We start from the raw sequence: 17,169 nt of genomic DNA on the forward strand, positions 1-17,169 counted from the left end.
TCTTAAACAGTCTGAAAAGTATCTCGCATTGGGTATCGAGGCTTCTCCCCTCACTCAGGAATACAGCCTGGAGCAAGTAAATGTAGACCCTTCAAAGAAGCACATACAACTCATTCTTCAATACAGTCATGACTGACGACATGCGGATTTCCTTCCATGTAATAACCCAAACATTAAATTATTTAGTCACAGTGGTGGCTCAATTCCCCATCTGCCAGATTTGATATAAACCCTCTGCCCAAATAAGGGCTGTAAATACTGACTGACAGGTAATCCTGCATAGAAACTCTCTCTACTGCTGCTTTTAGAGAAAAGCCATTGCACAGAGATTTATTGGGATACACACAACCAGTGCCGGATAAACGAGGCACAAGTTCACCTCTGCAAGGACCTGTGCTTCAGGGTTCACTTAACCAGGAGAGGCAGCCACCAGCCACCTTGCGGCTGACATCATCTGGGAATAAAAAGAAACATCCTGTTTCTCCTGCTTTTTATATATTTCACCGTTTATTAACTATTTGGCAAAACATTTATCTGACAGAACAGCCCTGGCAGCAGGGAGCAGGCCAAGAGCGCTGTTAAGGGGGAGCCCGCTCACAGCTCCTCTCCCGGGCGGGCGCCCGACCGCCCGCCTGCCCGAGACATCTGCAGGGGCCTGGCAACAGGGCCCCTTCTCCCGAGGGAACAAACTGCCTTCGAGACGGCCCGGCCCGGGGGAAACACAAACACCCGCCTTCGCGCTCCGTACCGCCCCAGCTGCTGAGGCGCACCCAGCCCAGGCGAGGAGGCAGAGCCGTCTGGGCACAGCCCTGGCACCCCTCCCCGAGGCGGGCAGGGTGGCACTGCCCTCCTGAATGGCAGCCGGGGTGTGATTTCTCTCGTCTCGGCGGCTCGTTATGGAGCGGCGCGACCCTGCGTCCAGCCGCTGCCTGGGAACAGGCACACGCTTCTCCAGGTCGACGTCCCGCTGGGCGAAAGGAAGAGCGCGACCTGCCCCGGCACCGCCGCGGCCCCGAAGGAGCCGCCGGGCCTGCCGCCATGGCCGCCGCCCCCACAGGAGCAGGGCGGGAAGGCGGCAGAGGGGGCCGGCGGCGAGGTGGAGACGCCGTCCCGGCTCTCGCAGACCCGCCGGCGGTGCCACGACCCGGCGGTTGCGCTCCGTCCGTCCATCCACAGCCTCCGCAGGGCGGCTCCAGCCCGGCCTGAGGAGCCGCGGCTCACAAACACCGCGCCGCTCCTGAGCCAGCTTCGGGGCGCTCCCCGGCACCAGCACCCCCGGGCCTGCCGCTTGAGAGCGAGTTCCCCCCCAGGTTAAGAAAGGGGCAGCGGGGCGGCCGTTGCCTCCGCCGAGCTGAGGCGAGGGACGGGCTCTGCGAGACCAGGGGCTACCCGCCGCGGCGAGGGCGCGCTCGCCTGCCCGGGCAGCCACCAGCTGAAGTAACACTCGCCGGGTGCCGGGCGTGGGGGGCCGGGGCGAAGAGACTGGCCGCGACACGCCGCGGGAGGAAGGATGCACCCGCGGGGGAACGTGGGCATCAGCTGGACCCTCCGTTTGGAAGCGCGGCTGGTTATTTTGTAGTTATGACTATTTTTAAAAGCAAGGCTTTTGCGGGCGTTTCTGAGGGGCTCCCCCTCCCCGCCCCAGGTTCGCCATTTTCCCACCCCTCCATCCGACCCTCCCGCCGGGGCTCCGCGCCGGCCGCCGCGGCGGAGGCCGGGCGGGTAGGTGGAAGTGTTTCCGCCCCGGCCCCGGCCCTGAAGGAGGCGAAGCGGAGCCCAGACCCACCTGTGCGTTTTCACGCGGGGCTGTAGGTGCTGAGACGGCTGCGGGAGGCGCTCCCTCCCCTCCGGCCGCTCTTCGCCTCGCTGCGCCGCATCTGATAAGGCGAAAGGGTAGAGAAAGGAGGCGGGCAGTTATAGAGCAGAAGGTGGAAAGAAGGGGGGAAAAAAAAGAGGCATGAGCGATGCCTGAGATCCAGCCCTCCGCCCCCGAGCCCGACGCCCGGCGGGGGCGCGGCCAGGTGCGCGGGGAGGCAGGACACGGGTGGGCCCGGGCGCGGGGGGGTTCCGGGCAGCGTTACAGGCGCAGGTGCGGTGCTTTTCGCAGTCCTCTGTCTTCTGATTCTGCCTTTTAACTCATTTTCCTCTCCCCGAAGTTTCTCGTTCACTTCGTTTTGAAATGATTTAAAAGGTGCCTACCCCACAGTACGGCTCGGAATGCCGGTACCCCCCGGTGCCGGGCACTGCCGCCTCTGGATTAATGATTCATCGGGGAAATATCTGTATTAAAGTGTTCCAGCACTTGTCTGGCTTAGTATAAACCTTGATTAAAAGCGCTGAAGTACATACGCGCTTTTTTGCCATATGCATAGGCACTGCAACGGGGACTTGGAATTCCAGAGTCTATATATTCATAGAGAAATATGAGCTACCCTATGGTATACCCTACTGAATTTACAATTAAGGCTACTACACACAAGGTTTGTAAGTCCCGAGAATTCAAGACTTGAATGAAAATATTCATCACAACGTGCCTGGTCATTTGTATACAATTACAAATGAAATCACTGACGGACTGCAGTTAAGAAACAAATGTAGGTGAGAGAGAGATGTGCATCCCTTGCTTAATGTAGGATTTAGGAGTAGGAGTCCCTCCTAGGGAAGGGGAAGGCAGCAAGTCTCAGGGGGCTGGATGACTGTGACTATCTTTAAAGCAGGACCTTCTGTTTCTGAGTAGGATTGCCCGTCCTGCAGACTCTTACCCGAATTCACAGTGCACAGGTATCTTTCCACTGAAACTGCAGAAGTGTTCGAGCTTTAGAGAAACTCTTTAAGCCCGGTTGTTTTCTATAGCAAAGGTTAAAAATCATTCCCTAGATCTAGAAAGCATCTTCTAGCTCTAGGAATCTGGGAGATCCTGTACTCCGCAGTTTTTCTACTGTTCTGCCAGCCGTGTGCAACGGTCAACAGCTACCAGTCAAGAAGAGATTAGCTTGCAAGATAACAATTCCTAATAATTGTTCTGAAGCAAGAAGATGTTCAGCTCATTGATGCTGTATGTGATACATTTTGTACCTTCTCAGTCCCTAATTTATGTATTTAGCTAAACAATAACATGCAGAAGACAAGGAAGCAGATGGATAGGTCTATTTGTAATGCCCCTGAAGACTCCCTAAACGTAGAGGGGTAAACCAGGCTAATCCATGACTGCTTGCTGGCTCATGTGTTTCAGGGCAGGACAAGCAGCAGCCTGCCAAAGGCAGAGTCTGGATCGCTCTCGCGCGCGTTCTCTTTTTCCCCTTGGATTTATAATGTAGGATGCAAAGTCCGTGAGCACCATCCTGTGGCTGCATCTAGGCAGGGCACTGGGAGTCACAGCAAAAAGTCTTGAGGATCCCACTGAAACTCTCTGCAGCCTTCGGATGACATTATAACTTTAATTTTGAGTTACCTGTTTGCATCAGTAATGAAACTAATCTTTTAAATTTATGCAAAGTCTATAGTTTCAAAGGTCATGCTGCTAATTTTATTAGTATCCGTTTATTTTCCTGATTTACAATGTTATTTTTATACAATTTTTCCACTTTTTAGAGTGACTTATGCTTGGTACCATTGAGCTTTACTCAGCTTCCTCTGGAAAGCACGGTGGATCTCTTTGCATAATTACAAGGAAGAGATCATTTTGTTCAAAAGTTCAAGCTAAAAATTAAAAGGTAAAAGCATCCTTGAAAGAGTTTGTATAAGTTGCACATCTGGAAATAGAGTAAGATCACAGTATGTGCAATATTAATGTACAAATGATTTATCAATTTTTCTTTCTTGTCTTCCTTCAAAAAAAAAAAACAACCCCGTAGAGTTTTGAGAAGAAATTTACTGAATGTGAATTGGTCCCATGAATTTACCTTCCACTATTTTGAGTTGTGATTTCAAAAAAGAAGCAATGGTTTGCAACCACCACATTTTTCACAGTTTTCAAAACAACAGTATTCAAACCAACAATACGTTTAACAAGTATTCGAACCATCCTTTGCTTGGCTAGTATAGATTCCATGAAATTTCTATAAATAGGTTTACGTGGGAATGATATTGAAAACACAGCTGGAAACAACTCTGCTCCAAGGCCAGTGCCACAAAGAATAGAATTAACGCAGGCTGATGAGCTCAAAGTGAGCTGGGATGAATGTCTAACGGTATGACTGAAGCAAGTAATGGATCACTGACAGCAGTATTTGTGGGAACTGAACAGGAACCAAAATAATGGATATTTTTGGCGGCTGTGGGGAAGAATTACACTGTAATTATGAATCTCAAGCTTTTTAGGGCATCTTCTGCTTTTTAGGATATACTTGGAGTATTTTTCTGACATTTTCTGATTTATTAATGAATGCAGTACTAATTGTGGTGCCATCTTTCACAAGACTTTTGGGAAATGGGAATATAAAGTTTGGGGATATTTTTAAATGGCAAATAATTAAAAACTAGTTAGGTCCCATATTCTTTTATTACAATGATGCTTTTAAAGGTGACTAGTGCTTTTATCTCCTAAACTAATACATCTTACAAAGAGACATACATTTTAAATGCCCTCTCTCCCCCAGCATCCAAAAACTCCAGTCACATTGAATGATTTTGACTATGAAACATCCATTTGCATGACTTGAACTAGTCCCTAGGCTTAACAGTGATTCCTAGAATTTTGATTTTGCTATTAGAAGAACACAAAGACAGAGGTAATACTAGAGGTAAAGCATAGCTGACTTTCGCTTTAAATGTTGTAATTCTTATTAAATACAATGCTCTTTGGAAGGTGGTTTGCCAAGATCAGTCTGTCAACACTTGCAATAATTAAGTGATTTATGAAGTCATGTGCTGAGAGATCGGAGAAGGACTTACGACTGTATTCTTCCCAAATTAAAAACACAGAAAAAATATTTTAATGAAAAATGTAATTGTGATACACCATCTCTAACATATTAGCCATGCTAACTTTTTAAAGCTTCTTGTCTTCATTAGTTAAGAAAATTTCACAGTTATTTTGTGATATAAACATGCAGTAAAATTACTTCTGAAAGGGTAGTGCTTTTTTTGTGAAATATTTTTTTCTGTGATTTCCTTTGTGCTACAGCTGTTTCTCTGATACCAACCCCACAAATGTGGCTTTTTACAGTTTTATTTTTAGGTGGGAATTGCCAGAGTAGTTCAGCTTTGCTTTGTTATCAGTTGGCATGTCTGATGAGTCATTTTCATTTCCTTGATACTTTTTAGAAGATTTCAGTGCTGTCAGCACTTTAGTGAGCTGCTAGGTTTATTCATCTGAAGCTTATTACACATAATGAGGTAAGTGAAAGGGATACGTAGGAAGCCAGATTGATGCCATGGCCATTGAAGTGTAACTGTGCATGTTTAGGGTTGGTCCTGCTCCTCCAAACGTACAGGAAAGGAAGCCAAACTGGGCAAAGGGAGTATAGAGAGATGGGAAAATGCAAATATTTCTTGGTCCTGTATTTTTCCGTCCATCTATCAGTATGAGGGTTCCAGAAGACAATGGGAAGAGTGACGAGTTTAGGGTTTCATAAAGTTAGGTTTTCATTCTGTAGTCAAATCTGATGCCTTTAGATTTTTGAGGTGAGATTTATCTACCCTGGGTTTACACTTCAAAATCTGAGATGGTGGCTGAGCACTTTTCTGCCCAGTGCTGAGGAATAGACTTGTTACCTGGATGAGCCTGGAGACATGCCCAGGAGCTAAGCTCCCTCTTCTTATCCTCTGACAAGTGTAGCTTCTCCAGATCCACATAGGGAGGGAGTTGAGCCACACATTAAAGTCCCTGAGCAGCAGGGCGGCCACATTCACCCTGCCAAGAAACTGGAGCCCCAGCCGCTAATTCTGGCATGCACAGCCTCCTCGCAGCTGCAGTGAAAAGGCAATCCACTGGAGAAGTGACGCTACCCTCTCTGATGTGCGTATGTTGCTGACACAGTAGGAAACCACCTTACCTCACTGGACAGGGGGGGCTCATGTGTGCTCATTCTCCCTCAGGCTGCGAGGAGAAGGAAGAGTTTCCTGGTCCCCTGCTGAGCAATGTTCTGCACCCATGGGCATTACACAGGATCACAGAATTGCTGAGGTTGGAAGGCACCTTTTGAGATCCTCCCTGTTCAAGGACGGTCAGCTAGAGCAGGTTGGCCAGGGCCATGTCAAGTTGAGTTATGAGTATCTCCAAGAATGGAAACTCTACAACCTCTGTGGGCAACCTACTCCAGTGTTTGACCATCTTCAAGGAGAAAAAAAAAAAAAAAAAAGAAAAACCAGCATTTTCTTGTGTTCAGATAAAATTTCATATGTTTCAATTTGTGACCATTGCCTTTCACCCTGTTTCTTGGCACCACTGAGAAGAGCTAAGTCGTGTTCCCTCTCCTTCCTTCCCTCCCATCAGGTATTTAACCATTTGGATAAGGTCTCCCTGAACTTTCTCTTCTCTTGGCTGAACAGTCTCAGCTCTCTCAGCCTCTCCCCTTAAGAAAGATGCTGCAAGCCCTTAACGATCTCTGTGACCTTTCACTGAACTCACTCCAGTAAGTCCACGTCTCTCGTGTACTGGTGAGCCCAGCACTTGACCCAGCATCCAGATGCAGCACCACCAGGGCTGAGTAGAGGGGAAGGATCACCTCCCTCAACCTGCTGTCAACTATTTTCCCCATGAAGACCAGGAGGCTGTTGGCCTGATTTTCTGTGAGGGCATATTGCTGGCATAGCTTGTCCAACAGGACCCCCAGCACCTTTTCCACAAGACTGCTTTCGAGATGGTTGGCCACCAGTGTATATTGGTGCCAGGAATTATTCCTCCTCAGGGGCAGGACCTTGTGCTTCCCTTTGCTCAATGTTTCACCATTTCTCCACCCTGTCAAGGTCATTCTGAATGGTAGCACAGCCCTCTGGTGTATCAGCCACTCCTTCCGGTTTGTTACCATCTGCAAACTTGTTCAAGGTGCACTCTCAACCATCAACCAGTTCATTAATGAAGAGGTTAAAGAGTATTGGCTCCAATCAACCCCTGGGATACATCACTAGTGACCGACCTCCAGTTGGATTTCATGCTGCTGATCACAACCCCTTGAGCCCAGCAATTCAGCCTGTTTTCAGTTCCCATCACTGTCCACTTATCTAGCCCGTGCTTCATCACTGTGTCTGAGGAAGTTATGGGAGAAAGCGTTACTAAAGTTAAGATAAACAACATTGCAGTCAAAATGCAAAATCCATAATCACTGCTCCCACTTGCTCCCAGACAGCATGCTGAGACTTCATCAACCGGCCCAAGAGAACGCTGCAATTGATGGGCAAATCCTGGGAGGCTGCTAGCATGGAAGCAGGGATGCCCTCAGGAAAGAGGAAAGACCAGACTTTATGATGTCTGGATCTACCAGCAGCTGGAAATAGGTGGGCACAAATACAGCTTTAGGTTGGCAAAACTGAGCGCAGATTTCTTTTCACTGGATCACGCTGCAGTGCAAATTAAGTTGCAGCCCACCAATGGTACAATATACTGCAGTGAGGGAAGGGTTCCCCCCATTTTTTTACTGAATAAGCAGAAGACCAACAGATTCTGGTTGTTTGCTCCAGAAGGAATTTTCTCTGGAATGAGATCCAGGCTGAAACGAATATTTAAACTCAGTAAGAGCTGAAAGCAATACCATGGTGGTCTCTGTAATATATACCTTGAGTAATGAATACAAGAGATGTCTGAAACAAGGAAGAATTCCTTTCCAAATAATATGTATCTTAAGCTATTACCTAAAAGAAGCAGAGCTTCTTGTTTGTCTCCTACTGAGCTTCTTGACTGAGCTCCTACCCTATACAATCTTGAATGCTGTAATTACACATCTCTGGTCTGCCTCAGTCTACTTTAAGCACTTTTCCAGTACACGTGTCCATGAGAGCAAAACTCTTGACAAGAGGAGCAGGATTTGTTAAATGCTGTCCAATGATTGATTTTTCCAGCTTCCAGATTAATGCAAAACTAAGAATTTTCAGGTTTTCTACTTACCAATTTTTAGAAAAGCATGTCTGTTCATCAGGCTCTGCAAAATAGAGAGTTGTATCCTAGAATACTATCGCATGACAACACACAAGTCTTTTTTGGCACTGAATAAACACCTGAACAAAACCCTCATTTAAGACAGAAGTTTATACTGCTCACAAATTTTATTCACCTAAACTGTTTCCTTTGTTCAGTTTTAAGCAGCCTGGTTCTTTTTGCTGCTTTTAAGGGATTTGAAGAGGATAACGAGATTCAGAGATGGGTGCTTTGTTCCTCTACACATTTTGAAGCATTACAATTGAAATTTTCAAGAATAGACTTAGTTTTCCAATATTTATTTAAGCATATGTTAGCTTTCCCAGAATAAAATAATGAATTGACCATACCAGAAATTTTACAAAAGAGAAATTTGTATTTGCTGAAGAAAAAGTTATTATTCTAAAAAACCATAGCCTGTGTTTCAGAGTAATTTTATACAAAATATGAATGGGGAAAGCCAAGAGAAATTAATATTTTATTTGTTGCAAACAGCTCCATAAAATTACCCCCACTCAAATACTCACTGAAGAAATTCAGTGTGCTTTCCATTGTTATATTCCAGGGGCATTTAAGCAACTGAAATAACTGTCAGTTAATTTTTCCAATAAATATTAATACTAAAAATCAATATACTGGAAATCTCACTTTATCAAGTACAAGAAGTGTTTACAGCAGTTTTAATCTTTTTTTTCAGTTGTGAAGCAATAACAGAGGGGGGCAGTCTTGGACAAAAATCTCTCTTGTGTCACCTCTATCTTTCTAGCTTCTGAGGATCAAATTCAAGTACTGTGCCTGCTAAAAGAGCCCACTTTAACAGGTCCCCATGCTTTGATCTACATTGTAAGTGTCGAGAAGTGATCAGCTATAAAGACCTGTATTACTCAGCTCCTGTGCAGAAGGACTCCTCTCAGCCAAAGCCAACTCATACAAAGCTCCCCTACAGAGAAGAAGGTGCTACCATGGGATGGACTGCAGGGCTGTTCAGGATTACTGCTAACGTCACGGAGTGGTACCTACACTGCAAGGGTATGTGTGCCTGTTGTCAGTGAGCTGTTCCGAAGACTGAGGCCATTTGCTGTCTCAAGATTTGCCAAGAATTGTTGGGATAAAGAGAAGAAGGAGGAAAAGTTGTGGTTCTGATCTGCATGTCTTGCAGAACTAGCTTTCTGTGCTGCATATGCACCCAGGAAGTGCTTAGACACTTCCAGTGAACATGATTTAAGTGCCTTAAATAAAAATCCAAAAATAACAGGAAATTACACAGGAGGAAAGCAAGCTTATATACTAGCCTTAACCAAATAGCCGGCAGTAATTATGCTCCATTGATCTGATGACTTAAAGAATTATAGGGTATTGTGAGAAAGAATGTGCAAACTGAAAAAAGGAGTGGCAGTAGTCTACAACCACAAAAAGCAGATAACATCTCAAAAGCTTTTGGGTTAGCTTCCCCCCCCAACACTCAGAGACTGTATTTTATGCAGTTGTGCAAGGTTTTGCAGCATCTAGATCTTGCACTGAACATCACTTCAATCCATTTTCTTCACAAACCCAGGTAAAAATAGGATGTTCAACAACACTCCATCCATGATGTTACTCCATTTTCCAGTATTTGTTCATTAAACTGTAGTCACTGACTTTTCATAAGGAAGAAATTTTTCACAGTGAGGGTGGTAAAACACTGGATCAGGTTGCCCAGAGAGGTGGTAGATGCCTCATCCCCAGAAACATTCAAGGTCAGGTTGGACAGGGCTGTGAGCAACCTGGTCGAGTTGAAGATGTCCCTGCTCATTGATGAGGGGTTGGACTAGGTGACCTTTAGTGGTCAACCCAAACTATTCTATGATTCTATGATTCTCTGATTCTCTGAGTACTGTAATCCACATGTTAGGTCTTTTTTACTGTTTCCTTTAGATTATCACTGTTTGGGCCCTTTTGTAATCTTTAATTTAATGGTGGCATCCTTTATAAATGCTGGTTTAAATGTTCTTGTGATATTGGCACTGGCCGCAGTAATGCTCGTTATTTTACTGTCGACAGAACGAAGTTTGTCCATGGCCTGTTTAAATTAGCATAGTGCTAATTTAAAGGTAAATCAGATTACAACAGGACCCTGAGGAAAATAAAGCCTTGAAAAGCACAATGTTTCTTACAACGCAAACTTCAGAAATACTGGCAGAACAGTAGATTCTATAGGTTGTCTAGCACAACCAAAATTTCTGTTCCAAGGCTTGCAGTCTTGGAAGAATAGCAAAAGCATTTGCTTTAGGCCACTGGCCATTTCACAATGTTGATTATGATGAAGATGGTGATGTGATGATGATGATGATAGTAATAATAACAACAACAACAATTCAGCACATGGAAAGGAGTTACTGCTGTTTGGGACATCAGCCAATCTGTCCCTTCAAATATTAGCAAGGTTTGACTTGCACAATTAGTCCTTAAAAACTGGAAGCTCTGAATGCTTTTGCAGTGAGAAGCGAGCATGTAGTAACAAACCGTATGTTCGTATTGCTTCTGCATATGCTGGTTCGTTAGAGCTAGTATTAGCGTGTGTAAGAGACTGAGTACATGGACAATTAGACAGCAGATTAATTAAATGAAGATGGATCATGATCCTATTCTATCCTGTTCAATTCTTTGTTCCCGATGCCAGCCAAACTTGCCTCCCTGTCTCCCACATAGGACAGGTAACTCTCAATGGGGAAGTCAGACTTACTCTTTGAATGACATTAATCTTTGGAAAGCTCCCCCTCTCATTTTCTCTGCTCTCCACCATTGCTCAGACTGCCAGCCTGGAAAGCCTACCTGGGAAGCTGAATAGGAGAAGAGGGGGGTTTCGGGGGCAACAAGCCTCCCTCAGCAAAATAATTCTTCAGCAGACCTTAGATACGCAAACTGTAGGAGTCCACAATGAGGACTTGAATCGATGTAATGATAAAAGCAACTTGGTTGGGATTTGACTGTATTCCATAAAAATCAAGAGCGAAACTCATTGGCAGGGAAGACAGAGGATAGGATCAGCTCATTTCAAAGAATTATAAGCACCTTTGAAATTCAGTAAGCTTCAGGTTCAGCTCTCACACACAGCACTTCTCTCTGAGCAGTTCTCCACCAGGTCACACAGAGCCATCCAGACACCCAATCTTAAGCTGCTCCTGTACTATGTCGATAAAAGAGGAACAGGCAGTAACGATGCACTTTGTTACCAAAATCAACTATTAAGCATAAAAATACATTTCCTAAAATTATATTTCTGCCCTATTCTATAGTCTAAGGTTCATTTTCTTTGCACTATATCTGATGCTAGTTTTTAAAAGTTGGGTAGTTATTGCCTGCACTCTAAATGAAAGAGAAATATTCTATAAAAAAAGAAATAACTGTGAAAAGTGAAGAACAGTTTTGTTTCTCCAGTGTGCTACATTCTTTATACATTTTATCTTTTAAAAAAAAATCCCACCCATAGCCTTTTGCCATGTTCAGAAAGTATTACAACCACAAGACAGGGCAAGCAAGTTCAGTTTACTATGTACATTCTGTTCATTTTCAAAAATTTTCCTCATAAAACTTATAAAATATTTCATGGTAGATAAAAACCGATGAACACTGTAAGAGTGCAGTGCTGTGATTTATTTCAGGGTTCACAGGATTAGGTGAGAGCCTAGTGTGCCCCATTTAAAGTAACCCATTAAAATACGTGCCTGAACAAGACTTGGTGCTTTAGTGATGCTGAATAACCACCTTGTATATCAGTGGGACAGCATAATTCTGTATTGGCAGTAGTCGCAATGAGCGTTCGCTCTCTTTTTTGTGGTCTTTTTTTTTAGAGTGATTTAGAGCATCATCATAGTCAAATCCATGCTTCTCACATTGAGTAATATTTCATATTAAACTAAGGCTGCATTTGGTGTGCAAGTCCAGTTCAGATTTACAAAATAATTTCATAATTATGAGTTGTCTTTCATCTTTCTGCTCTTAAAATCAACCTGCCAATAAAAGATCAGACTGTAATTTTGCTTCTACTCTAATAGTCATGTCATTTTTGTACAGTTAATGGAATTATTCCTGATTTTCAAGTGGATAAATACAACAGAAGCTCACCATAAATATTTATATTCACTATTGTCATTTGCCTGACTGCATTCTCAAAGAAGTTTCAACACTATTTGTTAAACTGGTGTTAATTTTCTTCACTTGCCTAGCGAGCATGTAAAAGAGAGAGAGGGAAAGAGAGGGCTTTCTACATGTGATCAATGTCAGTAATAAAATTAGGATTATTGATGGAGGTAAAATTAATCATCTGAACTCTTCATAATTCAGTCTTTTCGTATGAGTGAAAACCACATATTACAGTTGTCATAGTTCAAAAGATGTTAACCTGTCATATTTACTTTATGTACTTACGAATTCCCACTTACGTTATTTTGCTAAAAGTATTATATGATCTGTAGCGATACTCGTTATTTAGCTACGCGTTGAAAGGCCCGTGGGCTTCCCAGCGTTTGCTTTTCAGCGGTAGGCAGGACCGTGCCGGACAGATCGAGCCCTGAACTGAATGCGCTATCGAGGGCGTTTTGTAGGACCAGCTCCTCCACAAGCCGCAGGCTGCTTTGGTGGCTTTGCTTGGGTAAAGACGGCTCTCGCTGCGCGGCGCGGCGCGGCTGCGCAAGGCGGCGTGCCGTTTGGCCTCCGCACCCTCCCGCACGCCGCGCCGGGCGGTTGTACAGCGCCCGCGGCCCAGGGCCTGGCCCAGCCCTCGGCGAACTCCACCGGCAGCCCGCGGCGCGCGGCGCTGGGGCTGGCTGCAGGCGGAGCCTCTCGCGGGGAAAGGCTGGGAGGAGGGGGCGCTCGGGGGCGAGCCTGGCGCGCGCTGCGGAGCTGAGCGGCTCACTGGCTGGCGGCACGTGACCCACGGGGACCTGGCGCACCGGTGGCGGGAGCCCGCCAAAACTGAACGTACCGAGTTGCAAATAATAAATTTATGGCTACGGAAGATTGAAAATACAAGAAAGGGTAATATTTTTCCACAGCCGCGGAGCCAATGGGTTGCAGTCAATACAGGGGACTGACGTCTTTCTGAGTTAGCGGTGTGTGCCTTGCTTCTCCTCCGAAGTCCGCGGAGTAGAAAGGTTGTCCAGTGGGCAGCAAACTGGCCAAGGTCTTGAGAGCAAGTTTCAGTTCTGCTTCTCCACAGGCTTCCTGGATGACTTTAAGTATCCAGGTTGCCTACGTGGGTTTTACCTTCTCTACTGTGGATCTAAGGAGCTCACCTGGTGACACTTGGAAAATGGTGGATGTGGCAGTGGGGGGCCTGAGGATATGCTGCCGGTTGTAGAACCTATTGAACATGAAGATGTATATGCCAGCTAGTAGAGCATACAGTCACAGCACATTAGGTAACTACTGGTGAAATCTTCAATGCTGATGGCCCTCTGAACACCTATGTGGGTTAACAGGTACTTTGAAAATTTTTTTCTATGTCAGCACCTAAATTATGTATAAATTTCACTTTTAATTCCCCATTTGGTTTCGGACACTGCTTTAGTCCTTTTCTGCTGCAGGGGTTGAGCAGAAGCTACCCTTGTACCAAGGGCTGAGATGTCAAACACTGAGATACATGACTGTGGTGCAAGGGACATGGTAGGGAGAGCCACCACTGAAGTGTGTGGGAGGTATATAAATACTTCAGGACACCTGAGAGCTACAATACCTGTCATATTGCAAGCAGTGGAATACAGCTAAAGGAATAAAGGTTTAAGTGGAAATACTCAGCTGCTGCTGCCTCTCTTCTCATCTGCTGTGGCTGCAGTAGCTGTAACTCTTATGATCTCGTTTCCCTATGGAGCAGGTTGCTGCCTTGCTGTGACTCCTTAGGTGAAGTACTTTTCAGGACAACTTAAAGACAGTAACACCCAAAAAGCAAGAATAGTCTGCTGAAACATGCAGAGAGTCATTATGTATGATCATTTAAACATACAGATTACAGCTCAGCTGACAAACGGCTCTGATCCCCTTGACTGGCAATAGATAATTCAGCAACAAAGCTGTCCTTGGGTGAGAGGCCACTTTGCAGCTTGAAAAAAAGCATAAGAGGAAAGGAAAAGGAGACACATTTCTTGGAACATTTAATAATAGCACATCATCATGGTCAGTTCTGCGTGGTACAATTGTGCAATGACTTCTCAGGTAATTGACTGGATGCTCAGGAAGTTCTTTCCCATCAACAGCGCTAATTGAATATACAGCTGGGTAACTCCAACAAAATTACTATCACTAAGGCAGTTGAATTAGCTGATATTAAGTGGTGATTATTAGGGATGTCATTCAGTTGTTCACACATAGGTGTCTAGTGCCATTTGAAGCATCCTATAGTATTTAAGACATCCCCAGGGACTTAGTCTCTAAATGTGATTTCAAGGGGCATGGGCTTCTCCATAGGTCTTCTCTGTCCCATAAGAATGTCTCAAATAAATACCCTAAAGCATCTTCAGTGGCACTCGACATTTAAATGAATACAACAGAACCAAGCCTCCAGTTTCGGAGTTCAGATTCCAATTAGATAAGCAGAAGTAGATGCCATCACCCTGCTGTGATGTTTTTTCAGATTATCTGCAGATCAGGGAAAACCGAGCATTGCATTAGCCCACGTGCCAAAGGTCATCTTTGCAATTACAAGCCTCTTGTTAGGAGTTAATAATGATAACTATTGGAAAAGGGTATCATCAAAGAGCCTTTAAAATGAGGACAATTTACTCTTAATTAGAAAATTTTTATTCCTGTATTGCATGGCTTCCTGAAGTTCTGCCCATTAGGACATCATTGTCTGGTTTTTGCAGCAGAAACAGTAATCATTGAGAGCTAAAGTAGATGTTTTTTGTGCCTTCATCTTCTAAATACAATTTCCGAAAAAATAGAATATTTTTTCTGTGACTATGTAGGAGATGAGGACAAGTCAATTTATAAATAAATGGTCTTTAGAATGGAATACTGATGCTGCTATAAGGAAGGTGAATCAATAACACTTGGAAATTAATATCTTAGGAGAACGAACAAAAATATAATCATGTAGATACAGGGAAGCGGTATTGGACCTGTTGGTCACCAACACAAGTGACCTAATAGGTGACATCAAGATTGGAGGCAGCCTGGGCTGCAGTGATCATGCACTGGTGGAGTTCGCAGTCCTGAGGGATATGGGGCAGGCGGAGACTAAAGTCAGGAACCTGAATTTTAGGAAAGCAAACTTCCAGCTCCTCAAGGAGTTGGTCAACAGGACCCCCTAGGAAACTGCCCTCAGGAACAAGGGAGCACAACAGAGCTGGCAGACCTTTAAGGATGCTTTCCAGAGAGTGCAAGAGCTCTCGATCCCCAGGTGTAAGAAAAGAGGTCAGGAAGGCCAGAGGCCGGCGTGGCTGAGTGGAGACCTGATGGGCAAACTGAAGGGCAAGAAGGAAGAGCAGAGGCAGTGGAAGCAGGGACAAGTGCCCTGGGAAGAGTACAGGGACGCTGCCCAGTTGTGTAGGGATGGGGTCAGGAAGGCCAAGGTATGGATGGAGCTGAACTTGGCAAGGGACACAAAGAATAATAAGAAGGGCTTCTACAGGTATGTCAGCCAGAAAAGGAAGGTCAAAGAAAGCGTATTGCCCTTGATGAGCAAGACTGGCAGACTGGTAACAACAGATGAGGAGAAGGCTGAGATACTCAATGACTTCTTTGCCTCAGTCTTCACTGGCAGCGTGTCCTCCCACACCTCTCAAGGGGATGGACTGCAAGATGGGGACTGGAAGAGCAAAGTCCTTCCCACTGTAAGAGAAGATCAGGTTCAAGACAACCTGAGGAACCTGAACATGCACAAGTCTATGGAACCTGATAAGATGCATCCCAGAGTCCTGAAGGAATTGGCTGATGTAGTTGCCAAGCCACTCTCCATGATATTAGAAATGTCATGGAAGTCCCTGGAGACTGGAAAAAGGGAAACATTGCACCCATTTTTAAAAAGGGCAGAAAGGAGAACCTTGGGAACTACTGACACGTCAGCCTCACCTTTGTGCCTGGGAAGATCATGGAACAGATCCTCCCAGAAGCTCTGCTAAGGCACATGGAGGACAGGGAGGTGATTTGAGACAGCCAGCATGGCTTCACCAAGGGCAAGTCGTGCCTGACCAACCTAGTGTCCTTCTAGGATGGAGTTACTACATCGGTGGACAAGGGAAGAGCTACCAATGTCATCTATCTGGATGTCTGTAAGGCCTTTGACACAGTCCCCCACAACATCCTTCTCTCTAAATTGGAGAGAGGTGGATTTGATGGGTGGACTGTTGTGTGGATGAGGAATTGGTTGGATGGTCACATGCAGAGGGTAGTGGTCAATAGCTCAATGTCCAGATGGGGATGGATGGATGAGTGGTGTCCCTCAGGGGTCCGTACTGGGACCAGTACTGTGCAATATCTTCATCAACGACATAGACAGTGGGACCAAGTGCACCCTCAGCAAGTTTGCAGATGACACCAAGCTGAGTGGTGCGGTTGACACACCTGAGGGACAGGATGCCATCCAGAGGGACCTGCACAAGGTCCTGCACTTGGGTCGGGGCAACCGTCTGTATCAGTACAGGCTGGGGGATGAAAGGATCGAGAGCAGCCCTGCTGAGAAGGACTTGGGGGTCCTGGTGGATGAAAAGCTGGACATGAGCCGGCAATGGGCACTCACATCCCAGAAGGCCAACCATATCCTGGGCTGCATCCAAAGAAATGTGGTCAGCAGGTCGAGGGAGGGGATTCTGCCCCTCAACCGCGCTCTGGTGAGACTCCACCTGAAGTCCTGGGTCCAGCTCTGGAGCCCTCAGCACAGAAAAGACATGGACCTGTTGGAGCGGGTCCAGAGGAGGCCACAGAAGTGCTCAGAGGGATGGAACAGCTCTGCTGTGAGGACAGGCTGAGAGAGTTGGGGTTATTCAGCCTGGAGAAGAGAAGGCTCCGGGGAGACCTTACTGCAGCCCTCCAGTACTTAGAGTGGGCTTCTAAAAAAAGATGTAGACAGACTTTATAGCAGGGCTTGTTGCGATAGAACAAGGCGTAATGATTTTAAACTA

The sequence above is a fragment of the Phaethon aethereus genome, assembly GCF_964289735.1.
Source record: "Phaethon aethereus genome assembly, chromosome: 2".
NCBI lineage: Eukaryota > Metazoa > Chordata > Aves > Phaethontiformes > Phaethontidae > Phaethon > Phaethon aethereus.